The 26,403-nt window shown below is 35.6% G+C and overlaps 2 protein-coding genes across 2 annotated transcripts in view; one reads left to right on the top strand and one right to left on the bottom strand.

Annotated features, from left to right (window-relative positions):
- The window catches only part of LOC126971412 (uncharacterized), a 370,061-nt gene that overhangs the window by 246,305 nt on the left and 97,353 nt on the right, over positions 1–26,403 (top strand). The window lies entirely within an intron of this gene.
- Positions 1,955–26,403, bottom strand: part of LOC126971377 (uncharacterized) — a 453,035-nt gene continuing 428,586 nt past the window's right edge. Inside the window, exon 10 of the mRNA XM_050817680.1 lies at positions 1,955–1,964. The gene's annotated coding sequence lies outside the window, so the exon portion shown is untranslated. The remainder of the gene's footprint in view (positions 1,965–26,403) is intronic.

Genomic DNA, 26,403 nt, shown 5'->3' with positions numbered 1-26,403 from the left:
TACTATTTCAAACTTATGTCAAATCTCCCTGCAAGTTTCATACTAAACTAAATTTCAATTTTTACTCAGGCATTCCCGCCTATTATTACGTAGTATTTACATCCTCTTTGCAGATTGGCGCGGAAATACGAAAACACAATGATTATATTAGAATGACAGGTTCCAAATTCAAATGTTTTTGTTTTTAATTATTCTTACAGTATTTGTGCAAGCTACAAACTAAGTAGTTTTTAACAGAGTGTATTACGGCTCGGCTTCGAGAAGTCTAGAGTATCGCATTCTTTAAGATCATTTGTTGCTGCTGACGTAGAGAAATAGGATAGGTGCAACAATGTCTGTTGTACCGAGCAACTGTTTGTTATGAATTCGTTTTTAAATATTCTTTGAAATATGAGACAGCTAGGTTTATAATACGGAGAGTTAATATGTGTGTGTAGTTTGAGAGAGTTATTGAGAAACAGGATAACTAACTATCGACTGATTAGTGATTACTGGATCCAATAGGAGGTCCATTGCCAGGGCGAGTAAGATCGCGGTCGCGCCCATTCTCTCACTGCTTACATTGAATCTTATTGTAATAATACAAAGATTAACAACGTGGCAATAAATTAATGAATCGAAAAATCATTTTATATCTGATGAAATTGTATTATATCTAAACAATTGTCGGATTTACTTAATCACACCTACAAATTTTCAACAAAATCCGTTCAGCGGTGTAGGAGGAGTATAGTGAGATATACTTATATATTACATAATAATTTATATATAAAAATTGTAATTGTGAATATTTAGCTGTTTAAATAGTTTTAGATGACTTTGTCAATTGAGCCTTACATGCAGACGATAAGGATTAAATTGCCTTAATATATTATGTTCGTCTAGTAACTGGCAGTACTATAAATAACGAGAGCTTGATGCCTAGCGTTTGTATAGAATTGTGTTTCTAGATAAAGCACTTGGAGCGCGCGGCCCCCAGTAAGTAGAACATATTCCTTACTAGCGTTGATTCACACAGATTTACATTCTGAAATAAATTTTACATATGTTTTTGGAAATAGTTGTCTATTTATCTAATCTATTTGGAAATAATAGTTACAATAATATTATAAGGCAAATTGAAGCTAAATTGTTTTGTTATAAAATTATTATGTTCAGTAATCTCCATACCGCCTCTATACGCCTGTTGAATTCGTTTTTTGTTTGTTTGTTTGTTTGTTCCTTTACTTAGGCCTAGAGTAATATTATACTGATGGTGGACGCAGATATTACAATTCTATAGTTTCGGTAGGTAATTATTGTGCAATGAGTACTGTCTTTTTTTAAACCTTTCGTTTATACGCTCCCATTCTATTATATTATGTAAAATATTACATCCATTCACAATTCAGTTAATTAACAAAGCACACAAAACAAAACGTAACGACATTTCCCGCGCAAAATGCGTCCATTTTGAAATTAGATCAAACATGGCGGTCGAGCAACAATTGACCTCAATTCGCCGTCTAATGGCAATGGTAAATGCCCAACTCCCTTGCTGTCGCATCGAACAACGATGATGCTGTGATTTTGAATTACAAAGATTATATATTCAATGGCTGATTGATGTTTTCTATTGATAAATGTACTCTTTGTACGCCTGTATTATGTTATCTGTGGGCTTACTCAAATTGTTGCTCGGGAGAATTCTATTCAATTTTTGTATTTGTATTATTACTTCTTAGATAATGGTTGGACGATAAAATACCTAAACATTTGTCTCCACGTGTCTGCTACGTAATAGAATTTATTTACGCATAATTTGAAATTATACTTTTTGTGGCACGTTCGTATTAGATAATATTTATATGATGATAAGAGATTTCTTTGCGAGTTTCTGCTGTTCTGTGAATCTGACTTGAGTGTAGAACTATCAAGAAATGACCCCATATATCGATTTACTGAAGCCAATGATGTTGTAAATACTACGTAATAAGAGGTGGGACTGCCTAAGTAAAAATTTAAATTTAGTTAGTAGTAATTACAATATTGCGATGAAGTATAATGCGGCTAAGTTTGAAAGAGAACAGTTGCTTATAACATAGTGGATTTCGGTTATCTCCGTTTTTTACAAGATTATAGCCGTCATCTGTCAATCTATCAATGACTGCACGTTTCATACAATCGCTTAGAGAGTTCGCTAGGCTGACTGAAGCTATACTTACCACGTTTTCCGATGTTTAAATAAAAATAGAAATAGCGACATCTTGTTATCTTGCTATCGTATGGCTCCCGATAAGAGACAAAAAAATAAAAAGTATATCGCGCTTTATCTAATGTCAAATACAGATTCCCTACAGCGCGTAGCGGTTGAAGTTATCTGTGGTTTTATTGTATCGGATAAAAGTGGCTAAATTGACTTGTCGATGGCCGGTCGGAGATAAAGTTTTTGTTTGCTTTTAGTCTGTGGCATTATGGACTATGGTGGTTTTGGTGAAGTAACGTATTTTATTTTATAATTGAAAGGCAATGGAAGGGAGTGTTTACACCTTGGATATTGTTTCTTATTTTACAATCAAGCAAGCCCCAGTTTATTAATATCCGGGGTCAATAGCACTATCAAAGACATACACCGAATAGAAATTTAGTAATTTTTTTTAATTAACATAACAATAATTTAAAAGATAAACGATAAATCCATATCGGGCACTGAATTTATATTGAAGACTATAGAAGATCTTTAATAATCCCTTTTTCATTATTTACATTTAAATGTTATTAGCGTTAATGTTAGTTAACGGCCCTTTGCGTGAATGTACAATGAAAGTGGGGAGTTTGTTACAAGGGGACCGTAGAACTGTAAAGACTTCTCGCGCCATATTCATTGCTCTGTTCTTTAAAACCGTACATTCAGATCATTGATATTCAACTTAACGGCCTTTCATTATGAATACATATTTTGTGCTCATAATTTTGGACATAAGATAATAATCCCAGCTAAGGCGCTAACAGTGCAGCTGCATGGCGGCAGTAAAAGGAGCCGCGCTGGTACTCCTCTAGCCGAATCCTGTGCAAAGAAGCCTCTCGCTGGTGTTGGAGTAATCGGGATTAGAATTTACTTTTTTTTTTCTCTGTAAAAAGTATAAACCACGGTTGATACACAGCTGCCTACATCACAAGTAAATCACCTTTGATTCTGACATCACTTATTCATACTGTATAGAATTTTACCTTTGTCTCATTCATTATTCAAAAACTGACAACAAAGAGCATTGAGTGAGCTTTGTGTTCACAAAAGATGGCGCGCAATTTGAATTTCGAATGTCCCGACGGCGCGTTATCGCGCCCGGGGTCAGCACATCCTATCGCACTTATCGGTGTCACTTCCCGTTCGATATTTGAAATATTGTTTGTTTTTTACGTTGCTATTATGTCGCGGAGGGTTCGCCGAATCTTTGGTAGTTTGAACCTTTTTGTTAATTCAAGTATTATCGATAATCACTATTATTAACATAACTATTATATACATTCAAAGTTAATACAGTTATTATTCCAATATTCTACTTCTTGTTTTCCTGTTAGCTATCCTGTGTACCTATTCTCGTGTTATGGCCTAAGCGACGAGCGTAGAACGTTAGTAACATGCTTGACATATTCCATTTTTATATTCTCAGGGTGACGCATCGCGCTATGATTTGGATCGATTTATATACGGCTTGTTAAAATCTGCTCGTTGCGTCACGAACGTCATAATTTCATAAAACCAGCATAATGTGATTATTCTTGCAGACGGAGGTCCGTAATATCGTACAAGATATAATAATGGCGGTGGAGTGTACCTACCTAATACGCTCCCGTTGGTTTCCCTTCACTTGCGGAACCCTAAAATGGTGTTTATTCCGTATTACTTTTCCATTTCTGTTGACTTCTGGGAATACTCAAAACTGCACTGCACAAAAAGCGGGATACAATAAGAAACATTTAAATTAATTTAAATTTTAGATTTGAGTAGATTTCGATTTATGGTAGTATTATGATAATGGGAGGTGCTTGGGACAAAACAATGCATTATTTACGCCTGTATTTGGGTTGAGTTTTTTTTTTAAATATACGAATGTAACGGTAGGTTATCAGTCACCTTGGCAGATCAGGTAATTCTTAAAGCGGTATTACACTTTCGCCAAGCATTGGGCCAACGCGCTCGGCGAGTGGACTCGCCTAGCTTAGAATACACATTTGACTAACGTTTTAACGACATTGTTACATTAAAATCACAAAAATAGCGAAACACTCTTTGTCATATACGAAAATATGCATAATATAGCAGAAAAGCAATGACTATACAAATGATTTAAGTTTTCTTTATAAATATTCGCGGAAATAACACTAAAGAAAACTTAAATCATTTGTATAATTATGGATTTCCGCAAAGTTAAAACGCGTACTTCAATAAATTTTCTTAAAGCAATGAGTTTCAGTATTGGTCTTTAGGGTGAGAGTATGCTCAAGTTTGGAGGTGCCCTAATAAAGGGTTCACACACGACTTACAACAAAGTTGCTCAACTAAAAATTTGATAGCGATTTCGAATGAGAGTGTTCAGAAGGTTGGATGAAAATTGATTCAATGATAGTAAGCAGAGTTGGTGGACAAAGAGAAATTCCTATAGTGTGTTTTAATATTTGGAATATTTAACGTATTTTCTGTAATAATAATAAAAATCTTTTTATAAGTAGGTATGTACTTGATTGTGTTTCGGAGAGACTTAAATTAGGTTTAACTATGTTGCTTTGGATAGAATTAGCTTAACAGACGACTCAAACTTTGTTCGAACCGATTCTAGATGGTTCGATTTTGTTGAACGTCTGTTGAGATTCTACAAATCGCAAGCGATTTAGCAGTTGATCAACTAAAATCGGTCCGTGTGAACCTGTTGTGAGTCGTACCGGTTCGGAGATACTGATTAATGATTCCATAAAGTGGCTGTGCCTGGAAATCTAGATATCAGCGTGATAATATGTTATGTTTTTAAAGTGATAACCCTCACTTCTAGGATTAATACACAAATAAAATTTGAAAAACAAAATTTTTAGAACGATGCGGGATTCGAACCTGAGAGTTGAACAAAGCAAACAGAATTTTATAACGAGGCGGTACTCGAACGGTTAGTTCAGTTGGTTAGAGCACCGGCACGGAACGCCGGAGGTCGTGGGTTCGAATCCCCCATGGTTCATAAAATTTTGTTTTTCAAACTTTATTTGTGTATCAGCGTGATGTTATATCGATATCAGAGTAGTTTGCCCTGTACTTCCCCGGGGATAAAAATAATAGAAAGTAAGAATTCTGTAAGAGGCGACTTAGGGCATTTACGAGTGGGTGGCTTCTTCGCACAGGATTTCGGCTAGATTATGGGTACCAAAACGGCGCCTTTTTCTGGCATGAAGCGGTAATGTGTAAGCATTATTGTGTTTCGGTCTGAAGGGCGCCGTATCTAGTAAAATTACTAGGCAAATGAGATTTAACATCTTGCTTCAAGGTGACGAACGCAATTGTAGTGCCGCCCAGAATTTTTGGATTGTAATAGACAGGACGTATCAATTACCATCAGCTGAACGTCCTGCTCGTCTCGTCCTTCAATTTCATAAAATTTGGGTCCATTTTTACTCCGCACGGAACCCTAAAATTATGTATATATTGAACCCGCAACGTAAATGCAACAAATAACGAACCTAGCAAAATAGGACAGGCTGTCTATAGCAGCGGAAGTTTTTAATGAAACCGTAGATCTCACTGCAACGGCAATGATACTTGAAATACATTTGATGAGGCTGTATAGTGCGCGCGAACGGTTTTCATATTTTATATAATTATCGCTTCGGTACGGTATCAAATTATTTTTAAACAATATATCTATACATATAAATAAAATTGGAGTGTCTGTTCCTAATATTGAAATAACCGTTTTTTATTACATGTATATGAATTTATATAAGGTACATACAACAAAATAACATTTTTTACAATTTTTGTCTGTTTGTTCCGGCTAATCTCTGAAATGGACCGATTTTGACGGGACTTATATTGGCAGGTAGCTGATGTAATTAGGAGTAACTTAGGCTAAATTTATTTAAGAAAAATAAAGTAATTTGCAATGTCCAAGAAACGGTCTAACTCTAAAAATAATTAATATGGCAAAATAACCTTTATCCGGGTCAGCTAGTATTATAATATATTTCACTATTGATATGTATTTAATACTAGTGTATTTAAATATTTATATCGTGAGCGGCTCTAGCGATTTGTATAAAACTTTTGGGTCCGATAGGGTTTTGCTTTATAAATTTCCCTGTCTTTTCTATAAATCAACACAATTTTATAGACGTTTCATTAATACGTTTTACGTATTATCATGTTTTTAACACAATGTTTAAACCACTAGCACTGTCGCTTCAGTACTTAGATAAGAACTGCTTAAGGTTTTGTGGCTGAGGGGAGCTAAGTTACCTCTGTCTCTCTATCTCTGATTGAATGATTAGCATATCTCCAGCTGTAAGATTTAGGGGTATGGCTTCTTTATTATGATTTTTTCTAATGACTCTTGGGATAGCGACCTTTTAAAGAGCAACGACAAATGAAATGGTATTCTTTCTGTTTCACTCACCTCGCCTTTCTCTTTCTATTTCGTTCCATTGCTTTTTGCAAGTGTACGCAGCAATGTAATGTATGTATAACAATCGTCCCGCAAGCAATTATAACTTATAACATATCTAATTACCTTCTTAATTAGATTTCTATGACTCCCTGAAAATTTTCTTCGAAATCGGCCCCGGTCATTTTTAAGTGCACAGGAAACATCCATACATAGATTACTTATAATATGCAATCAATATCTCAAAAATTTTAAAAGTTTGTAAACTACACACCACAATTATTTGATTAATTAAATTAAATACAAAAAAGGGAGAAGTGAGAATTTGAACTAAATAAATACATGTCGAATTTCATGCTTAGTCAAAATTTGTAATATTTATAAAAACTTGATTTTTTAATGTTTTGTTGTAGCACGTGAGTGATAGTTAGTGTTTTATGATACCTCAATTATTAAGCTAGGTGGTATATCATCGCATCACCGCCTATTGCAGTAGGTATATTATGAAGGTCACTACTAGGCTACTGTGCCTATGTGGGTATGGGATTGGGCGGCACTTCGTCTCCGTTTCGTTTAATACTTAGTGTAAGCAATCTCAACCTAAAATCGTACGTCTATATAGTTGTGATTATGAATTAAAACCTAGACTACGGGAGTCGTGATATTAAAAAAATCTCTGTCTACTTGAACAATACGGGTATTGTTTAGCCCTCCTCGGCCCCTCGCGCTTGCAATATGGCGACCGCGGCGCGCGGCGGGATTGCGATTTGTCGATGCCGCGTTTATGTTCGGATAGTTACTAGCTCATTTGCAATACTCGTATTTTTTTGCATTCATACTCGTATGAAAGCGACGATGATTCGTTTCATAACGTACTTATGTTATGATTAGTTAACATTACATACCATGACAATAACATTACTTTGAGTTACTGGGAAATTTATGATTTAGACTTTAGAGTATGGATACTTAAATAATGATTAATATGTGTGATACTATGATGAAAATTAAAAAAATATATAGGAGGAAAAACAAGCATACCGTACATACACATTACATACACCAATCAATTACCGGCTGCGGTCTTTCCGAATAGATACGACTTAGCGACCTTCAAGAAAAAAGCATACTCCCACCTTAAAGGTCGGCAACGCATTTCTTGACACACCTGTTGTTGCGGATGTCCATGGGCGGTTGCCTCACCTCTCCCCATCCCGTAAGCCGCTTGCCCATTTACTCCCTCTTATATATAAAAAAACACACAAAAATGGCAACACAGAGAAATCACAAAAGCGTTGACGGCGTTTTGGATAGGTGCTTTTATGGGGGCTCCTGTTTCCGCAATTAGACTTCTTAATTGGACCAATTATACACGCAGGGGTGGCCGATTATTCCAACCAGCCCATCCCTGCTATCCATAATATGCTAACGCATATCACCTATTAAAATATGGAGTCAAGATGTAATTTTTTTTAAACTTGTGATGAGTGTTGTTTGCATGTTACGCCCTTAGGGATACAAGCGAATTGGATTTGCATGCCTGGAGACATTCCACTCTCCCACTTACCACTTCGATTATGGCTCCGCGTTTCGCTAGGTCGGTGGGCCTTTTTGGAGGGCTAACCCCCTACTTCCCAGAGACAATTTGCTTAATGTTACGATGCTGTTGCATCGTTTCCAAGAACGCTACACCACCAGTACCATACTAAGCAGTCTTGGAGAATCCATCTTATTTCTCTTACCTGGGTAGAAACTGGAGCTCTCTTCTATACCAATATTCTCTACACTGTTTCTTCTACATATCAATGGTTTGCTGGGAATCTGCAGCATTAATTCCAATCAAGTCGACAGTTACAGGTCTTCATTTCTCGTATCCCCTAAAGTCGAGATTTCAGTTGGCGTGAAGTGAAGTTTCGCGTTCAGTAAGATCAGACAGCACTTCAGATCAAGCCACCGCCTGTAACTATTTAAGGCGCAAGTTTGGCCTCACATGGAGTACTGTTTTCACCTCTGGGCGGGCGCTCCCCAGTACCAGCTTCTTTCATTTGACCTTATACAACGAGGAGCGGCTCGAATTATGTTCGATCAGTCATGCGATCGGCGTCACTCTCTTTGCAGACTCTACTGCGTCTATCACGGAGACTGTGCAGAGTTGTTCAGGTTGATACCAGAGCCTAATTTCATCACTCCCGCGTTATGTTGACGTCTGGCATTCTTCAACTGAGTGCCTTGCGAGAAAATGTTTGCCTTGCACAGCCACTTAGTGAAATCAATTACCGGCTGCAGTATTCCCAATTCCATTTGGATTCTCAAAAGTATAAGTTAACTATCATCCCGAAAGATAAATAAAAACATCAAATTATGATAAAAGCTCACAGTATTATTAGTGAATCATTAGCTGTTTTAAAGAAATGGTTACATTATACTCGAAACCGCTTTTCGATGACTTTTAGCTACACAAGTGACTTTAGAGAAATGCTGTCGCAATTTAACTTTTTCCTTTTTCTTCCTCTGACGTAAATATACATACACAAAATGAAATTCATAATTCATTCACTGCGTACGTACTTTCTAACCAGAAATTATAACGTGACCTACTGATAAAACACCTCAATTAAATTTTTGTCACATCTAATTGTAAAAACTTATAAAAACACTTTCATTCCAGTCCTCTTGAAGTATATTCTGTCGTTATAATTTATGTATATTTTTTATTACGAACCGTATGTGTGCCCACACATAATAATTTCGATCATTGAATAACTAATTAATTAATTAAAGCTATAAGTGTACTGGAGTAAATGTAAAATATACAAACGGTTGTAGTAAAAACGTTTTTTAGTAGGTTGTTTCCTCAATATTTATCGCAACCGACATTCCGTGAACCATTTGACCCGGTGTTTTTGGCCGAATACAATTAAAATAATACTTACTGCTTATTGCCGTACAGTATTGCTATGCGGCTTAGAGAACTAAACCAATTGTAGACGGCAACGTATAAAGTTAAGCAAGCACGACTCGTAGTAATTCCTTAAAGGCCGGCAACGCTCCTGTGATTCCTCGGGTGTTGCGAGAGAGATTGTGGGCGGCGGTGATCACTTGACAACAGTTGACCCGTACGCTCGTTTGTCCTCCTATTCCATAAATTATTATTATATTATATTATTATTATTCTACAAATGATTTAAGTTTTGAGATGATTTTTATTCTTCCATCGGATCCACTGCAGTAAAAAAGTAGGCGTATGCTTAAATACTATAATGTCTGTGTACGGTAAGTATTAAGTTGCAAAAAAAAATCCTTCTATTTCTTCTAATAATTTATATTCTTAATTCATAAAAAAAGTAGATGTGATTGATACAAATAACATTTAATAACGTCAATTATGCGATTTACAATGTGTACAATATAATATCATTAGTGCTAGTACCGCGTCCGTCCGTACTTCATGGTCCGCATGGTTTCTCCTTTCGTTATATACTCTAAGGCTGTGACGTTTCGAATGAAATAACAATGAGTATGAGAGCGCATGAGGGTGAAGTATATATGCGGGTATCACGTCAGGTCGACTATCTAAAGCATTCAGATATTCGCGTGTTTAAGAATGATTTTCAATTGATGGCTAACGTATGTAGTTGTGAATATCGCGACGTATTATTTATGTGTAAGTTCTAAGGATTAAGTAAGGATTTTCTAGTAATAGGAAGAGTATGCAGCACAAAAAATCACAAATGCAACTTGTTACTGAAGGCAACACATGTTATTTTTATCTAATACTTAACAGTAATAAATAAACATTCAGTATTAATATAGGATTCAGCAAATTTTTAATATTATTGAGGATTTGAAGTCTTTGTTGTTTATTACTATCAGTTATTTTTAATGTTGAACTGTACAAATTTAATATGATTGATTAAATTACGATTTTATTATCTAAAATAAATGACTTTCATTACGCTACTATTATTTACCTTGGAAATGCCAACAGGCTCTTTCATGAAAAATTAATTAATTAATTAATTAAATTGTTTATAAAATTAAAGATTTTAAACGAAAGAGAAATATTTTCGGAAGTTCCGCACTTTCTTGTCTCTGTTCACGTTTGAGGCATATCCTTTGGAATTAGTGGTATATAATAAGTGGTGATTGAATAATAATATTTAAATTTTATAGTTTAAAAACGCATTTATTTTCTCAAAATTGATTCTTTTAGAATTCTTTTTGATATCATTTCTAATACTGCTACCGCTTCGAAAACAAATGAGAGATGATGATTCTGAGAGAGAAGAATAGGCTGTAATTTGGAAAAGTAAGACTAAAAACTTGTAGGCTTTGACAATAGTCATTGACCCTGCCCACTGAGCTACACTGCTTTTAATAGTGCCATCCTATGTCCTATGTTTTACAAACCTAATCACACCGCGAAAGTTAATTAATTCTCCGGATGCTAGGTATGTTTTAGATTCTAATGCGACCCACCGTTAGCTATGTTTAATAAAAAGCGATATAAGCATATCATCCGGGTCCATATATGAGGGAGAAATGAATCCATAAAACTAAATTGAAAGATTAGAAAGGAAGTGGAAGGAAAGAGATGCCTTTATCGGGATTATTTTGTACAAACATAGTTATCTCGCGTGACATGTTCCTAGAACGATGATGGTATGTGGCAGTATGATAGAAATTAATTAAACTCGATCGACTATTTGCTGTGAATACCTAGTATTAACTGAGCTCTATGAAACTATATAATATTATATTCAATCGAGAGGTTTTTTTTTAATGACAATAAGGGACGAGACGAACTGGATGTTCAGCTGATGGTGATTGATACGACCTGCACATTACAATACAGTGCCGCTCAGGATTCTTGAAAAACCCAAACACTCTAAACGGCACTACAATTGCCCTCGTCACCTTGAGACATAAGATGTTAAGTCCCATTTGCCCAGTAATTTCACTAGCTACGGCGCCCTTCAGAGCGAAACATAATAATGCTTACTCATTACTGCTTTGTAGCAGAAATAGGTACCGTTGTGGTACCCATAATCTACACTGTGCAATGGAACTGGTATAGGTAACATGAGCTGTGGTCTCAGATTTAAGAATTCTAAAACAACATACCGTCGGGCTAACACGGGCGAGACAAATTATCAGTTCGATAAACACAACTGCAGCTCAGGCTAAAAATCGAGAGACAAAAATCTCAAAATGTAGGGTTTCGTTAAAATAAATCAATCTTTATAAAATTTTCAAAAGTGAATGGGAAGGAAATATTCTGTGACGGATAGATATAAAAGGAATTGAAAAGTTTTGACATTTATAAGTCTCAATTCCTTGATCTACATGAAAAGAGTGATTTTGATTTGATTTATAAATGGTATTGATCTAATTTGATAATAGTTTTGTCTGGGGCTAAAAAACAAGGAGAAAAGAGATGAGTCTAGACTCTAGAACGTTTGTATTGAAAAATTGCAGCTAATGCAAAATCCTCTTAGGAGTGAAGATTCACATCCTTTGCAGTGAATGCAGCAGTAATTTTTTTATGTTTTTTATATCATTTAGCCGGTACCTTAAAAATATTTTTGAAAAATGCATAGTTTTCTTTAGTTCTTTGTAGTGCCGCCCTTGCTCAGCGAGATGTTATCCTTCTTCAAATCCTAGCTTATTTTTTAAATAAATACGGGCCGATACATGAATTTCCCGTTTCGGTCTAATTTTTATGTTTATCTATATGGTCATTGTCGTAAAACATCATAAAAGAAAGGTTATTCAATTTACAAATACCTAAATATGCCTCAATAGCACATGAAATTAACAGAATTGCGTACAGGGTTACAGCTCTTGGAATAAATAGCACAGTCCAAATCAAGATGTTTATAAGATCTTATTATAAACTAAACATTATAAGTGCTTACACAGCCACATTAGCGACCCGACACGTGTGTACTTACTAGTAATCAACTCACCATAAATAGCTGTAGATAATGATATATTGTTAGTTACAATTAAGTCTTGCTTGTTATCATAAGTAAATATGGATATTGAAAACAATAGATTTCATTATACGATTTGACTGGGTTGGCCTTACCTTACCTAACTTTTGATTAAAGGAAATAGGCCCACCCCAGTAGAGTTTAAGATGTTACTAAACATCAAAGTGGATGTAAATAATACGTTATAAGAGGCCAGACCAGCGTTGGATTTCCACTAGGGGCAGTTGGGGCAAGTGCCTAGGGCGGCAATATTTTTAAGGCGGCAAAATTTTGAAAGTGAATAATTTTTTTTTAGTCTTATCAAGATTGCTCAATATTGCTTAGCTATTCTATGCATCCAATCCCACGTACTTCAACGTTTAGATTGCGAAGTTTTAATCGACCAATTCGCAATTCAAAAAGTCAGACGTGTTTGCCTGTGAAAAAATTGATGTTATATAATTATGAGTCACCCTCAGTGCCAAATTTATAATTGTTAAAAAAAAAAACAAATATTTGAAATGAAATGAAATGAAATGAAATGAAATGAAATAAAATGAAATGAAATTTATTTGCAGGAAACATTGTACTTAAGGTGTTAACAATATAATGGATAATCCAATATGTTTCGTCAATTGACATGCAAAATATGTTACAAAATTGTCTAAACACTAATCGTACTGTTATATTGAAACATGTCGGATTTCACAATGATATCAATAATATTTATTTATTTATTCATGTTTTTAGAATATATAACATATAATAAAGTTTCTGCAATAAATTATTTATTTTAGTTTTGAAAAATAAAATATGTAAACTATTAGTTTAAGTAAAATTCCAGTATTGGGGCGGATTTTTCCCGCCCATGGGCGGCATTAAGTTTAAATCCGGCCCTGGGCAAGACTGCCTGAGTAGAAATTGAAATTGAGTTTAGTATGAAACGTGCAGTCATTTGACATAAGTTTGAAATAGCAGCGACGAGGTATAATCCGGCTAAGTTGGAAAGCGAACAGTTGCTTAAAACGTAGTGGAGTTCGGCGATCTCCGTTTATTTTTAAGATTATCAGCCGTCTGTCTGTCAATCTATCAATTACGTTTTAATTAACTATCAAGTACGTTTCATACAATCGAGTGAATCGATTTTTGTTAGAGAGTTTCGCTAGGCTCAAAAATCACTCCCAAGTCTTAGAAACACTTTTAGTAGGTACTCTCAAGCTATACGATCCTCTTATAAAATCTCATTAATTGGTAATTTTACTTTGTAATGGCCGTTTATTCTACAAGTACATTTTCCAAGTTTTTTTGACGATAGCAACAGAAATATGAATTTATTTGAAAGAATAACTTAATAACCACTACTTTGGGGAAGAATAAAAGAAACACAAGAATCTATCAGTTTTTGTAGTAATTAAAAAAAAAACATATTTAAAAACACAATATGGCATTTATAAGGAGTTGGATATTAATGTGCAGCGTAGTTAGCTTTTTGCTCAGTTGCAGAAGCAGGCTAGATTTGAATACGAAAACATGAGTTCTTTTTTTTTGCTTGCCCATTCGAGTAGTCTTGAATAGAAATCCCGTTTGCACACGTGCCATGATAATTTTACAGCCATCTGTGGTGATTTTAAGCTTGCGAGGTTACGTTTTTTTAGGGCGTTGTAAAGCTTTGAGTCGAGAAGCAAACTCTCGCTCTGATATTGTGTTGAATTTGTAGATTAATTCTATTATATATATATAACTTTATCTTCATATTTTTCAGTCCAGTAAAAAGCTTTCTTTTAATGGAACAGATCAGGGTATAGTGGGTTGAATAATACCATACTGAAATATATTTTTAATAATTTTACTTTGAGTTTTAGAGTCGTACGTATGTACATTAAGTTAAATTACTTAGCATGTACAAAGGAAATACATTACATCAATCAGTTACCTACTACGCTACTATATTAACAAAATTATTTATAAACGAATTGTTATTCCAATTTAAAATTCACAACGCGCATTGAGTCATTAGCATGCGAGTCTGTCAGCCAATCTAAATGGATCAGAAGCAAGATGGCGGCTGGTAGGGGAGTGCGCATGCGTCATTTAGCGCGGGAATCGCTGTGATTGGACGTTTCCTGCTGCAGATTGCGACTCGCGGACGTCCGTCGCAGACGCGCATTGACAATTTGAATTTGTTCGATTTCAATTTATTTTATCCCACTATGCCATAAGCCATTGACCATTCATCACTCGACACTCACCAGTTTACCACCACCACCAGTGGCCTGTGGCAGTGTGTTTTTTATTGTTGCGTGTGACGGTAGTGTTGTGCTGTGAAATTTAAAATAAGTTGCTTATAATAAATTTTGTTCAAATGACTTCTGTTATTCGTTTCAAGTTGAAAATTTTCAGTCCGGCAAATATAACAATTTGGAATGGGTAAGATTTAAGAATAACATAATATCTTAGATAAGTGGGGGATAATTGTATGGTGGGCTTTTAATAAGATAATGTAATAATCTGTGATGTCTGTTATATGTAAGATTAGGACCTGACTTGGCAAAATTAATAAATCTTGAAAAGATCATATTCAATGCCGGACAAAGAAAGCCCGCAGCCCTTAGCAAATTCTCACAAAGAGTAGGTACTTCACCTTTATTGTAAATATTGGTTACCGAGTATCTGACGTGGATTGTCTTATTTGGAAATGTAGTAACGTCTCACGTTTTTGTGACATCATCTCAATTCAATATAGGTAGGTAGGTACCACATATTAATAAGTTTCAATCAAAAAATTACGCTAAATTACGCTTAGATTTAAATATGCGGGGCGGGGGCCCAATCGTTTCGTGGTTAATCCGCCATTGATATTCTTAATAAGTTCTTTATTTGATGTTTGTGAATAAATTTTATGTAGGTGGCTGCATCTTAAATAAGCATTTATGAAAGTAAATTTAACAATTTAATTGAGTAGAGATAAAATAATGTAGATGAAGCAATGATTGACACGTTTATTTCGGAGACTGATAAGTGAAAAGCAGCAACATAAACAGATCAAGAGAATAAAACTGAAAGAGCTTGTACAAAATATTTGACGCGAGTAGGATATAATAGTATTTATATAGGAGAGAGAAAAGGCATGTCACTAGGGTTGCCATCCGTCCGGATTAATCCGGACATGTCCAGACTTTTAGACTCTAGTCCGGATTTTGTCTGCCTTTCTAATTTGTCCGGGTTTTAGAAGTGAGAATGTGAAGAGGGTGAGTCAGAATTACTGAATAAAAATTTAACAAAAAAACAACCGAATTCAGTAGATTAATTAAGATTGTATTTTTGAACAATGTAAAAATCACATACGTCGCCGTACGGTCTACATACCATTATGTAGTTTTTTTTCATGCCAATATCCTTGCTTTCTAAGGCCCTATTCTAGAAAGTGTCCCAAATCGCGAATCTCTTGAAAGTAATATAAAATTTTTAGTTTATTCTAAAGGCATAAAAGGCATTTATTTTCTCAAAATTGATTCCTTTAGAATTCTTTTTGATGTCATTTCTTATACTACTAGATACTACTACCGCTTCGGAAACAAAATGGCGCTCTGGGAGAGAAGAAGCGGCGCAAGAAACTCTCCCAGCATTATTTTTTTGCGCTCTTTTCAATAAAAATATACAATATTGTAGTCATTTCTATCGCTATAAAATTATCACAATCTAGTCCCAGGCTGTCCGATCATTTAGATATTCAGCAGTGGAGTAATAGGATTTACGACTGAGCCATTTTTTTATAAAACATTTAAATTTATTTATAGATAATGCCTGAACAGTGGCTGGGACTTTATTATAGAAGTGTATACATTTACCCTTAAAGCTATTATGTATCTTGTGAAGCCTACTACAATTAGTTACAAGCAATCCCTTATTTCTAGTGTTATAATAATGAAAATCACTATTAAGAGCACTAGAACGCGATTGGCGACATGATTCACTGATTGTAAGTCAGCTGTGCGGCGCCTAATGTCTTGAACACGCTTCACATGTAACAATATTCAGCCCGTTTTCAATTAGATACTGCTGGACTGCTAATTGCTATGGTCAACGTATATCTACTTGACGGAATCATGTTACACCATATTATATTTTTCCAAAATAGCCTTACAAATCACGGACGAGTAAAAAAACGTGCCGTGACGTGATATTATAAGCAAGTGAAGCACCGTTATGCTAGTGTGTGTGCGGTTACGGGGGATACTAGTTACACAACTTTTTCTACATTAAATAAACATATATGGTCACAAATACTTATATAGTATCGTTTTTACAACGCAGTAGCATGTAGTAGTGTAAGTGTGTGCGTGGGGGTATGTATTTACACGTTAATCGGCTTGTTTTGGTGCTACACTGTTATGTAAGGTGACACGGATTCCTTATTTTTTTACTAGTCCGTGTTACAAATAAACTTTGTCTAAAGTTATACCTTTTTTTTATGGAATAGGAGGACAAACGAGCGTACGGGTCGCCTGGTGTTAAGTGATCACCGCCGCCCACATTCTCTTGCAACACCAAAGGAATGTTGACTATATCCCTCACAACACTATACAACAATAATTCTGAAGTTTTCCAAATGTCAAACCGCCTTGCAAATAAACGCGGGAAACGTTATAGGTACCTACGTCCGAATAAACCAATCGCATACAAGATGTCTATTTGTAAACATTTTTCATATTCTTGGTTTATCCTCAGTTATAAGTTTTTATTATTTTAAGTGTATTTGTAAAATCATAACTGTGTTTTTAATAAACTTCTAATATCTTAATTTCGGTGTTTGTTACCAAACTCCTTCGAATCGACTCCACCGTTTTATATGAAATTTTGTGTGCATATCGGGCAGGTCTGAGAATCGGCCAACATCTATCTTTTATATCCCAAACATGGTTTTTTTTTGCATTTTTTTTTATTATTTTTCTAGCTGACCCGGCAAACGTTGTTTTGCCATGAAATTATTTTTAGAGTTAGACCGTTTCTTGGACATTGCAACATTACTTTATTTTTCTAAAATAAAAGAATTTTTATAAAACAAACGTACCCTAAGTTACTCCTTATTACATCAGCTACCTGCCATAAAAGTCCCGTCAAAATCGGTCCAGCCATTTCAGAGATTAGTATGTATAGATATGGCGATACAACGTTTGCCGGGTCAGCTAGTAAAGTTATAAAATAAGTAGTTATTCCAAATTTAACTTAACTTCGTCACTACCGAATTACATGACAGGGAGAATTAATTTTACACTGGGAGTAACTTTACATTGCGTTTATTACTAAGACAGTAACTGAATTACGGCCGTTCCCAATATACTTTCTACAGATAGAGATAAATTACTACCTTCTACTGCCAGTAATTAGCTGTTAATAATCTGAAGCTGTCCCAATATACCCGATAAGTCATTCTTATCGCTTTATATTGGGACGCGTGAATTGCAATTTCCATGCAAACTTTATATCGCTGGTAAGCTATAGGTCGTCTCATTGACAGACAGCGTGCACTTGATAAGGTGAGTTACCGTCGATAAGTGTATTGGGACAGAAAATTCAACAAACATTTTTATCTCAAGTAAGAGATAGACTGAATATTGGGAACGGCCGTAAGTATCTACTACTAGGCCTATGATTTCGCTTGGAGTTACGTAGAGGCGTCGCTGTAAAATACTACATTTATCACTGGAAGTATTTCGAAGAACTGTTTGAGCTGTTACCAATTCCACTATCTCACCACAACAAGGGCGGTTTTCGTCTTCCGCCCACATTCTCTTGCAATACCAAAGGAATTTCGAAGAACTGTTTGAGCTGTTACCAATTCCACTATCTCACCACAACAAGGGCGGTTTTCGTCTTCCGCCCACATTCTCTTGCAACACCAAAGGAATTTCGAAGAACTGTTTGAGCTGTTACCAATTCCACTATCTCACCACAACAAGGGCGGTTTTCGTCTTCCGCCCACATTCTCTTGCAACACCAAAGGAATTTCGAAGAACTGTTTGAGCTGTTACCAATTCCACTATCTCACCACAACAAGGGCGGTTTTCGTCTTCCCTCCACGTACAAACATCAGAAATCCAGTTTCAAGTACGACACGATATGGTAACCTTCAAAAAAGCTCCTAGCTTTACCAGTGGGAGCCTTCTTTGCACAGGATGCTGGTTAGACGATGGCTACCACAACGGCGCCTTTTTCTGCTCTAAAGCAGTAATGTGTAAACATTATTGTGTTTCGGTCTGAAGGGCGCCGTAGCCAGTGAAATTACTGGGACAAATGAGACTTAATATCTTATGTCTCTAGGAGACGAGCGCAATTGTAGTGCCGCTCAGATTTTTTAGGTTTTTCAAGAGACCTGAGCGGCATTGCATTGTAATGGGCAGGGCGTATCAATTACCACAGCTGATAGCCTTCCTGCTCGTCTTGTACTGACTGTACAATATTGTATAATGACTGTACAATATTGTATATTTGTATTGAAAAGAGCGCAAAAAAAGAATGCTGGGAGTTTCTTGCTTCCGCTTCTTCTCTCTCAGAGCGCCTTTTGTTTCCGAAGCGGTAGTAGTATAAGAAATGACATCAAAAAGAATTCTAAAGGAATCAATTTTGAGAAAATAAATGCCTTTTATGCCTTTATGTCCCTTATTGTCATAAAAAAAACACGGGTACACCTAGAAAAAGGCCGGTACGCTCCTGTGATTCCTCTTGTGTTGCAAGACTTATGTTTGTATATAATTCAATATCACGTTCTACCCCACAGTCCATAAGTTAGTTTCTGATTTCATAGGGCCTGATTTCCCGAAGGGGCTGATATTAGTTTTCGTTATGGGGAGATTTTTTTATTGCCCGGATGGTAGAAATGTAACATTATTAGCGGGTATATTTAATGAAATGATATCTGATTGTGTGTTCGATACAAGCGATCAAGTGTAGGCCTCACGTGATGGTAGGTAAGTTAGTGATGTCAAAAAAAACACGACTTGTGTGTCATTTTTAGGGTTGTCAAATTTTTATAGAAGAAGTAAAATATATCTGATTTCACAAATGGTAAAAAAAGAATACAGATAAATAAAAAAGAGTGCATTTTAATTATATTTTGATTAATTTTCAAATTATCTCTTCTAGTTTCTTATTATGGCTGCCAAGCAGGTATCAACTAATATATTTATGAAGTTGGGTAAAAAAAAATTATCGCTATTAGTATTTTTTTCTTTCACCAGATAAAGTTTATTGTACGGTTTGTTAAAAAATTGGCTCAAATTGCCTCCCCTTTAAATATAAAGATCCTCACGCCGTTCCTTGTATAAAGACCCTGTTTTTTATGATTTAATTACAAATGCATAGTTTTCACAGTTTTCCCTATACTTGTAGCAAAAGACTGTATGGCTTGCCAAATTTCATAGTTTTAGGTCAACGAAATTTTGATTACCTTGAGAGTGTCGAAATATAAGTTTATTGCGGCATAAACTGTATTAACTATTTTTTAAGTTAACGCAGAAGTTTGACTTTTTTACAGCAACTCGATACCTTCATGCGTTCCCGAGATAAAGGACTTCACAGACAGACAGTCGCTTCATTGTGTGTCTTCTACCGCATTTATCACGGGGAGTGTTCCGAAGAGCTGTTTAACCTGATTCCTGCCGCCGAATTCCACCTTCGCACGACACGCCACAAGTTAGGATATCATCCTCACCATCTGGATGTGTGGCGGTCCTCCACAGTTCGGTTTTCAAGGAGCTTTCTTCCACGTACTACAAAGCTGTGGAATGAGCTTCCTTGTGCGGTGTTTCCGGGACGATACGACATGGGTACCTTCAAAAAAAGCGCATACACCTTCCTTAAAGGCCGGCAACGCTCCTCTGATTCCTTTGGTGGTGCAAGAGATTGTGGGCAGTGGTGATCACTTAACAACAGGCGACCCTTACTCTCGTTTGTCCTCCTATTCCATAAAAAAAAAAGACAGACGGACGGACGGATGGACGAAAAAGTGGTTCTATAAGGGTTCCGGTTTTTTTTCTTTTGAGGTACACAACCCTAAAAAAAATTTAGCTTAGGTAATTTTGTGTAAAGCTCATATACATTAGTTAAATTTAGTACATTGCTAACAGACATTTCAATTTGTATAACCCACAATCAAATCACAAAGGCTTGTGACTATCTTAAACAGCCGTGAAATATACATACCTAAACATCAAATCTGCCCTACCACAAGAACTCGACTCGAACAAACATTTCTTAAAATTAGAGTTTTTAATTAAAACCCGCGATAGCATCAGCCTTTGTCCCCGCATTAACATTTCTTTTAACGCAAAGACCGCGGTAATTACTCGTGGTTTTTTTGAAGCAATATGAAAATTGTCTGGCTGTATTCAACGCTTCCTTTGCCTCGCGAGCGGAGTGGTATTGTTGTTTATTTTTTTTTATATTTCATTGTTTACTTAAAGTATCGGAGGTGGATTTTATTCGCCTCTGTGGAGGTTTTGTTTTCGATTCTCATTAATTAACTATTCTATAATTGTAGAATTGTCTATTGTTAAGTTGGGCGTACCGTTGTGCGATTTAAAATGAGTTTCAGTATTAATACATATTGTTGTGAATACTTATGAACAAGGAGAAAAATAATTTAATTTAATTTAGTATGAAATGTGCAAATGAGATTTTATATAAGTTTGAATTAGTTAAAACAATATGGTGACGAAGTATAATCCGGCTAAGTTTGAAAGTGAACAGTTTAAAACGTAGTGTATTTCGGCTATTTCTGTTTTTTTACAAGATGTTAGCCGTCATCTGTCAATCTATAAATGACTGCACGTTTCATACAATCGAGTGAATGGCTTTTTTACTTAGAGAGTTTCGCTAGGCTGGTTATGAATTTGAGTAACTTATTACTTATTAAGACTTGACTGACCACCGATCAACTTATCATGCTTAAAAAATTATTTGTAACAATTACTTTTACTTTTATTTGTAAATTATAAGTAGTCTGTGTAGCTAACTATTGTTTCTTTTGTTAATTTAACTCTGTTGGTGTAGACTAAGTTAGCAATTGTACAAACCTCAGTGGTTTTTATTGCTGTTTCAAACCTGCATGTAAAATTAGTTTATTTATTTATAAATATAGTAATAATCATAATTATTTATTTATTTACCAAATAACTAAATTAACTAACAATAACAAAAATATCATAAGCAAACACAGAGACACATATAATGAATATATTGCTCCGATTTACAATTCAAAATCAAGATCTTGCATTGACAATGCAGGTTTGGAACTACGCCATTACCAACTAAGCCACGGGACGGTCCGAATCATTATTTTCATAAAAAAAATTACAATTCATGGTTTTTTTTTTATGATAGTAAGGGACGAGACGAGCAGGACCTTCAGCTGATGGTAATTGATACGCCCTGCCCATTACAATGCAGTGTCGCTCAGGATTCTCAAAAAACCCAAAAATTCTGAGCGGCACTACAATTGCGCTCGTCACCTTGAGACATAAGATGTTAAGTCTCATTTGCCCAGTAATTGCACTAGCTACGGCGCACTTCAGACCGAAACACAGTAATGCTTACACCGGCAGAAATAGGCGCCGTTGTGGTACCAATAATCTAGCCGGCTTCCTGTGCAAAGGAGCCTCCCACTGGTATGGATGACGACGTCACAGTCCGATTATGAGAGACTAATTTTAATTATCAATGTGTGCGTTAGCTTATTCACTGTACTACGAAGCTAATTCCACGCGTGGCTGACCTTTTACGACTTGTCAATCAATATAGGTTACAGCTGCAATATACATATTCGGTTTCTTATTGTATCTTGCTCTCTCCATTAGATATGTCTTTCTCTATTAGTCCTCCCTAGTAAATATTGTAAACGCGTTTTCGAACCACGTCCGATCCGAATCTGATCCGAACCCGTGAAAATACGGTCCGGTGTTGTCTTAGAACCATTTCTAACGGCTGACGGAAATAAATCGGATGACGGTAGCCGGATCTAGTGCGTAAACTACCATAGAAATAGTTCTTCTACGACAACTTCGGACCGTGTTTTCACCGGTACGGATCGGATTCGGATCGGACGTAGTGCGAAAGCGCTCTAAGTTCACGACAGCTACGATTAATCGGATTAAACCGTGTTTTCATTGGGTGCGCCAAAGTTCACCTAAAATTTCAACTCCGATAATTGGAAATCTGAAAATGTTCTTCCTAACATTTTTCATCCCTAATTTAATTGTCTCTAATGTTAATAATTCCGAAGCATTCAACTTCATAATGTCAGTAGCAATAAACATCTATTATACTTTTATTTGTTTTCCTATATTTTCTCAACATAACCATCGTTTATACTATTATTCAAAGTCATATTTTTTTGTTTAGATTTCTTTTTATTAATAATAATCAATATAGGTTAAGTTAGAAGATAAATATACATATATGAGCCCGTACTTACGGTAATATTTCAGATTACAAGCTAAATATCATATTCTACCCACATATATTTTTTATTACACATGGTAAATGTTTCTTTCTGAGTATGAGTGAAAATATTATGGTGAGTATGTTTAGGGATAAAAGCGTTATGATAAAAAACAGTAGGAGTTTAAATATATTTACACTAGCTGACCCGGCAAACGTTGTTTTCCCATATAAAGTATAATTCACGCGATAGTTTTATAAGTTATAAAATATTGCCTATATTATAGCCTGTACATCATTTTGTTCTATTGTCAATAGTTTTTGCAGCGCACGCAAAAATAGGTTTTCGATTTTACACCTTGTGTTACAAAATAGCAATTTTATTACGGATCCCTAATTTTGAAAAAATAAACATAGCCTATAGTCTTCCTCGATAAATGGACTACCCAACACTGAGAGAATCATTCAAATCGGACCAGTAGTACCAGAGATTAGCGCGTTCAAACAAACAAACAAACAAACAAACATACAAACACTGCAGCTTTATAATATTAGTATAGATTAATGATGATATTAATTACAATTTTTGGAAACATCAGTGTTATGAGCATCGCCGGTAGCACTACAAATAGTATGAATGAAAACTTTAGGATGAATGATCAACTTTAGGTGAGCCAATATGGACCCGTTTTTATTTCATGTCCTTATATCCGTACTACTATTAAAACTGTGGAAAGACACAGCGCGTCTGTCTGTACGGCTATCTGTCGCTCCATTGATGGAAAATCTAATTAATATTTGTATATGAAATCACTGCAGATAACCCCGGTGTGCTTATGATCTACTAATTATTTCGTCAAACCGATAATTGTTTAACAATAACTCATTCATTCGAATACATTTTAAATTCATTTAAGCTCACATTGTTTTCATAATTTATTTTAGTGGTTGTGTATTGATATAATTATTTTCGGTTAGCGAACAAACTTCAAACACGCGTTTTACTCATATTTAAAAAAACTCCGCTCAAGTTTTTCCTTAAAAATCGGTACCTATTCGTGGTGGGCGAGATTGGCAAACTGAGGCTGAAAGTGCAATGCGCACTTCTCTGCCCTTGTGTTTGTGAATGATAGTTCGTTACATACTAGCTGCCCCGAGACGAACGTGACGTTCAGCTGATGTTAATTCATATACCCTGCCCATTACGATGCAGTGCCGCTCAGGATTCTTGAAAAACCAAAAAATTCTGAGTGGCAAAACAATTGCGCTCGTCTCCTTTAGACATAAGATGTTAAGTCTCATTTGCCCAGTAATTTCACTAGCTACGGCAAACTTCAGACCGAAACACAATAATGTTTACACATTACTGCTTCGGCAGAAATAAGCGCCGTTGTGGTACCCATAACCTAGCCGGCATCCTGTGCAAAAGAGCCTGCCACTGGTCACTTCGACCGCATTTACCAGTTTATACTGGTAAATGCAGACTATATTAGTTGGTGTTCCAAAACTTCCACACACATATATACAAAACAATCACATATCTCTCATCGTTCGACAGTTTTTTCTCCGACTTAATTTGCAAATCCGACTACCACGACAAGTTTTTTAATTCATCAGGTTCATAACCTATGACACACACTAAAAATGTAACTTTCTATTGGTAACAGAATTCACAAAATCGGTTCAGTAGATCCAGAAATTACTCCCTACAATCTCACAAACTTTACCTGTTTATAATATTACTTGCTGCCCCGACAGACGTTGCGGGTGGAATTTCGTAAAATCCGTTCTGAGCTGACCTATACTCGGTGAACGGAATATTCCTACCAAATTTCAAGTATATACGCGTTATGGTTCCAGAGATATCGTGATAAGTCAATACATAGGTGGAAATCTCATATATATTATATATAGACGGCCTAACAAACCTAGAGGTCCCGGGTTCGAATCTCGGTAGGTGCAAACACTTACATGATAAATATAGATGTTTGTTTCCGAGTTATGTATGTTTATATGTGTTTATGTATGTTTAGGTAAGTATACTGTATGCCTAGTTTGGGGCAAGATAATTTGTGTTAAATTGTGTCAATCTATACTAATATTATAAAGCTGCAGTGTTTGTTTGTTTGTTTGTTTGTTTGAACGCGCTAATCTCTGGTACTACTGGTCCGATTTGAATGATTATTTCAGTGTTGGGTAGTCCATTTATCGAGGAAGGCTATAGGCTATGTTTTTTTTTCAAAATTAGGGATCCGTAATAAAATTGCTATTTTGTAACACAAGGTGTAAAATCGAAAACCTATTTTTGCGTGCGCTGCAAAAACTATTGACAATAGAACAAAATGATGTACAGGCTATAATATAGGCAATATTTTATTACTTATAAAACTATCGCGTGAATGATACTTTATATGGCAAAACAACGTTTGCCGGGTCAGCTAGTATTATATAATACTAAATAAAGTTGGTACCTATAAAGTGAAAGCCTTGCAGATAAACGCGGGAAACGTTATACGTCGGAATAAACCGATCATAATTTAGTAATATTTTTGCATATTCTTGGTCTATTCTTTACAGGTATAACTTTAAATCAAGTTTATTTGTAAGGCCGATAGAGTATAGATTAATTATTATTGTAAATCAAAACTTCGTGTTTTCGCCACACGATAATAGTTACTTGACTAGCCTTCTGTACCCATAGCTTGACAATGGCCCACAGAATACAAATGGCACGCAGCTGCCAGCGACAGATGCTCTCCAGTATCCCACCGCTGGAGTGGCACAATGGTGCAAATACTACGCACAATAGTACTAAATGTGTGCATAGTTCCACAATTGAACGGATGTGGCGCTAGTTTCAAATCGAAGCAATAATAAACTCAGATGAAATGTGCAATCGCCGGAATGCCGTGCCTCTCTAGTCCCCCCAGTAGTCTAAGTAACCTTCCCGCGCTCGCCATTTTGAATCTTATTAGTACTAGTATAGTATTAATCAATTTAGATTACCTATACTCTATATTAGGGTAGGGTAGGATATCAGAGGTCCAATGCGTTGGACGTCCTGAATATCAAGGAAGCTCATTCTATACTTTGCTTGTACGTGGAAGAATATTCGTTTAAAACGCCAGTCATGCAGATGGTGGGGAGGATATTCTAATTTGTGGTTATAAGTGCTATTATTGATTTTATCTACACCCATGCTTTAAATCCTCTATTAAAGATTCTGAACCAGTTAGCTTATTGCCAACATTAAAACACCCAATGTTATAATAACCATTACATCACCCAAAAGAGTGTTGTAATGTTGTACTGAATTTCATAACAACACTCCTATGTTTTTTTTAATCCCTTCATGCGCAAAGAGT

This window comes from Leptidea sinapis, chromosome 23, assembly GCF_905404315.1.
Source record: "Leptidea sinapis chromosome 23, ilLepSina1.1, whole genome shotgun sequence".
Lineage (NCBI taxonomy): Eukaryota > Metazoa > Arthropoda > Insecta > Lepidoptera > Pieridae > Leptidea > Leptidea sinapis.
Note: the sequence above shows the minus strand (reverse complement) of the source record. Positions and strands in the feature narration are given on the sequence as shown.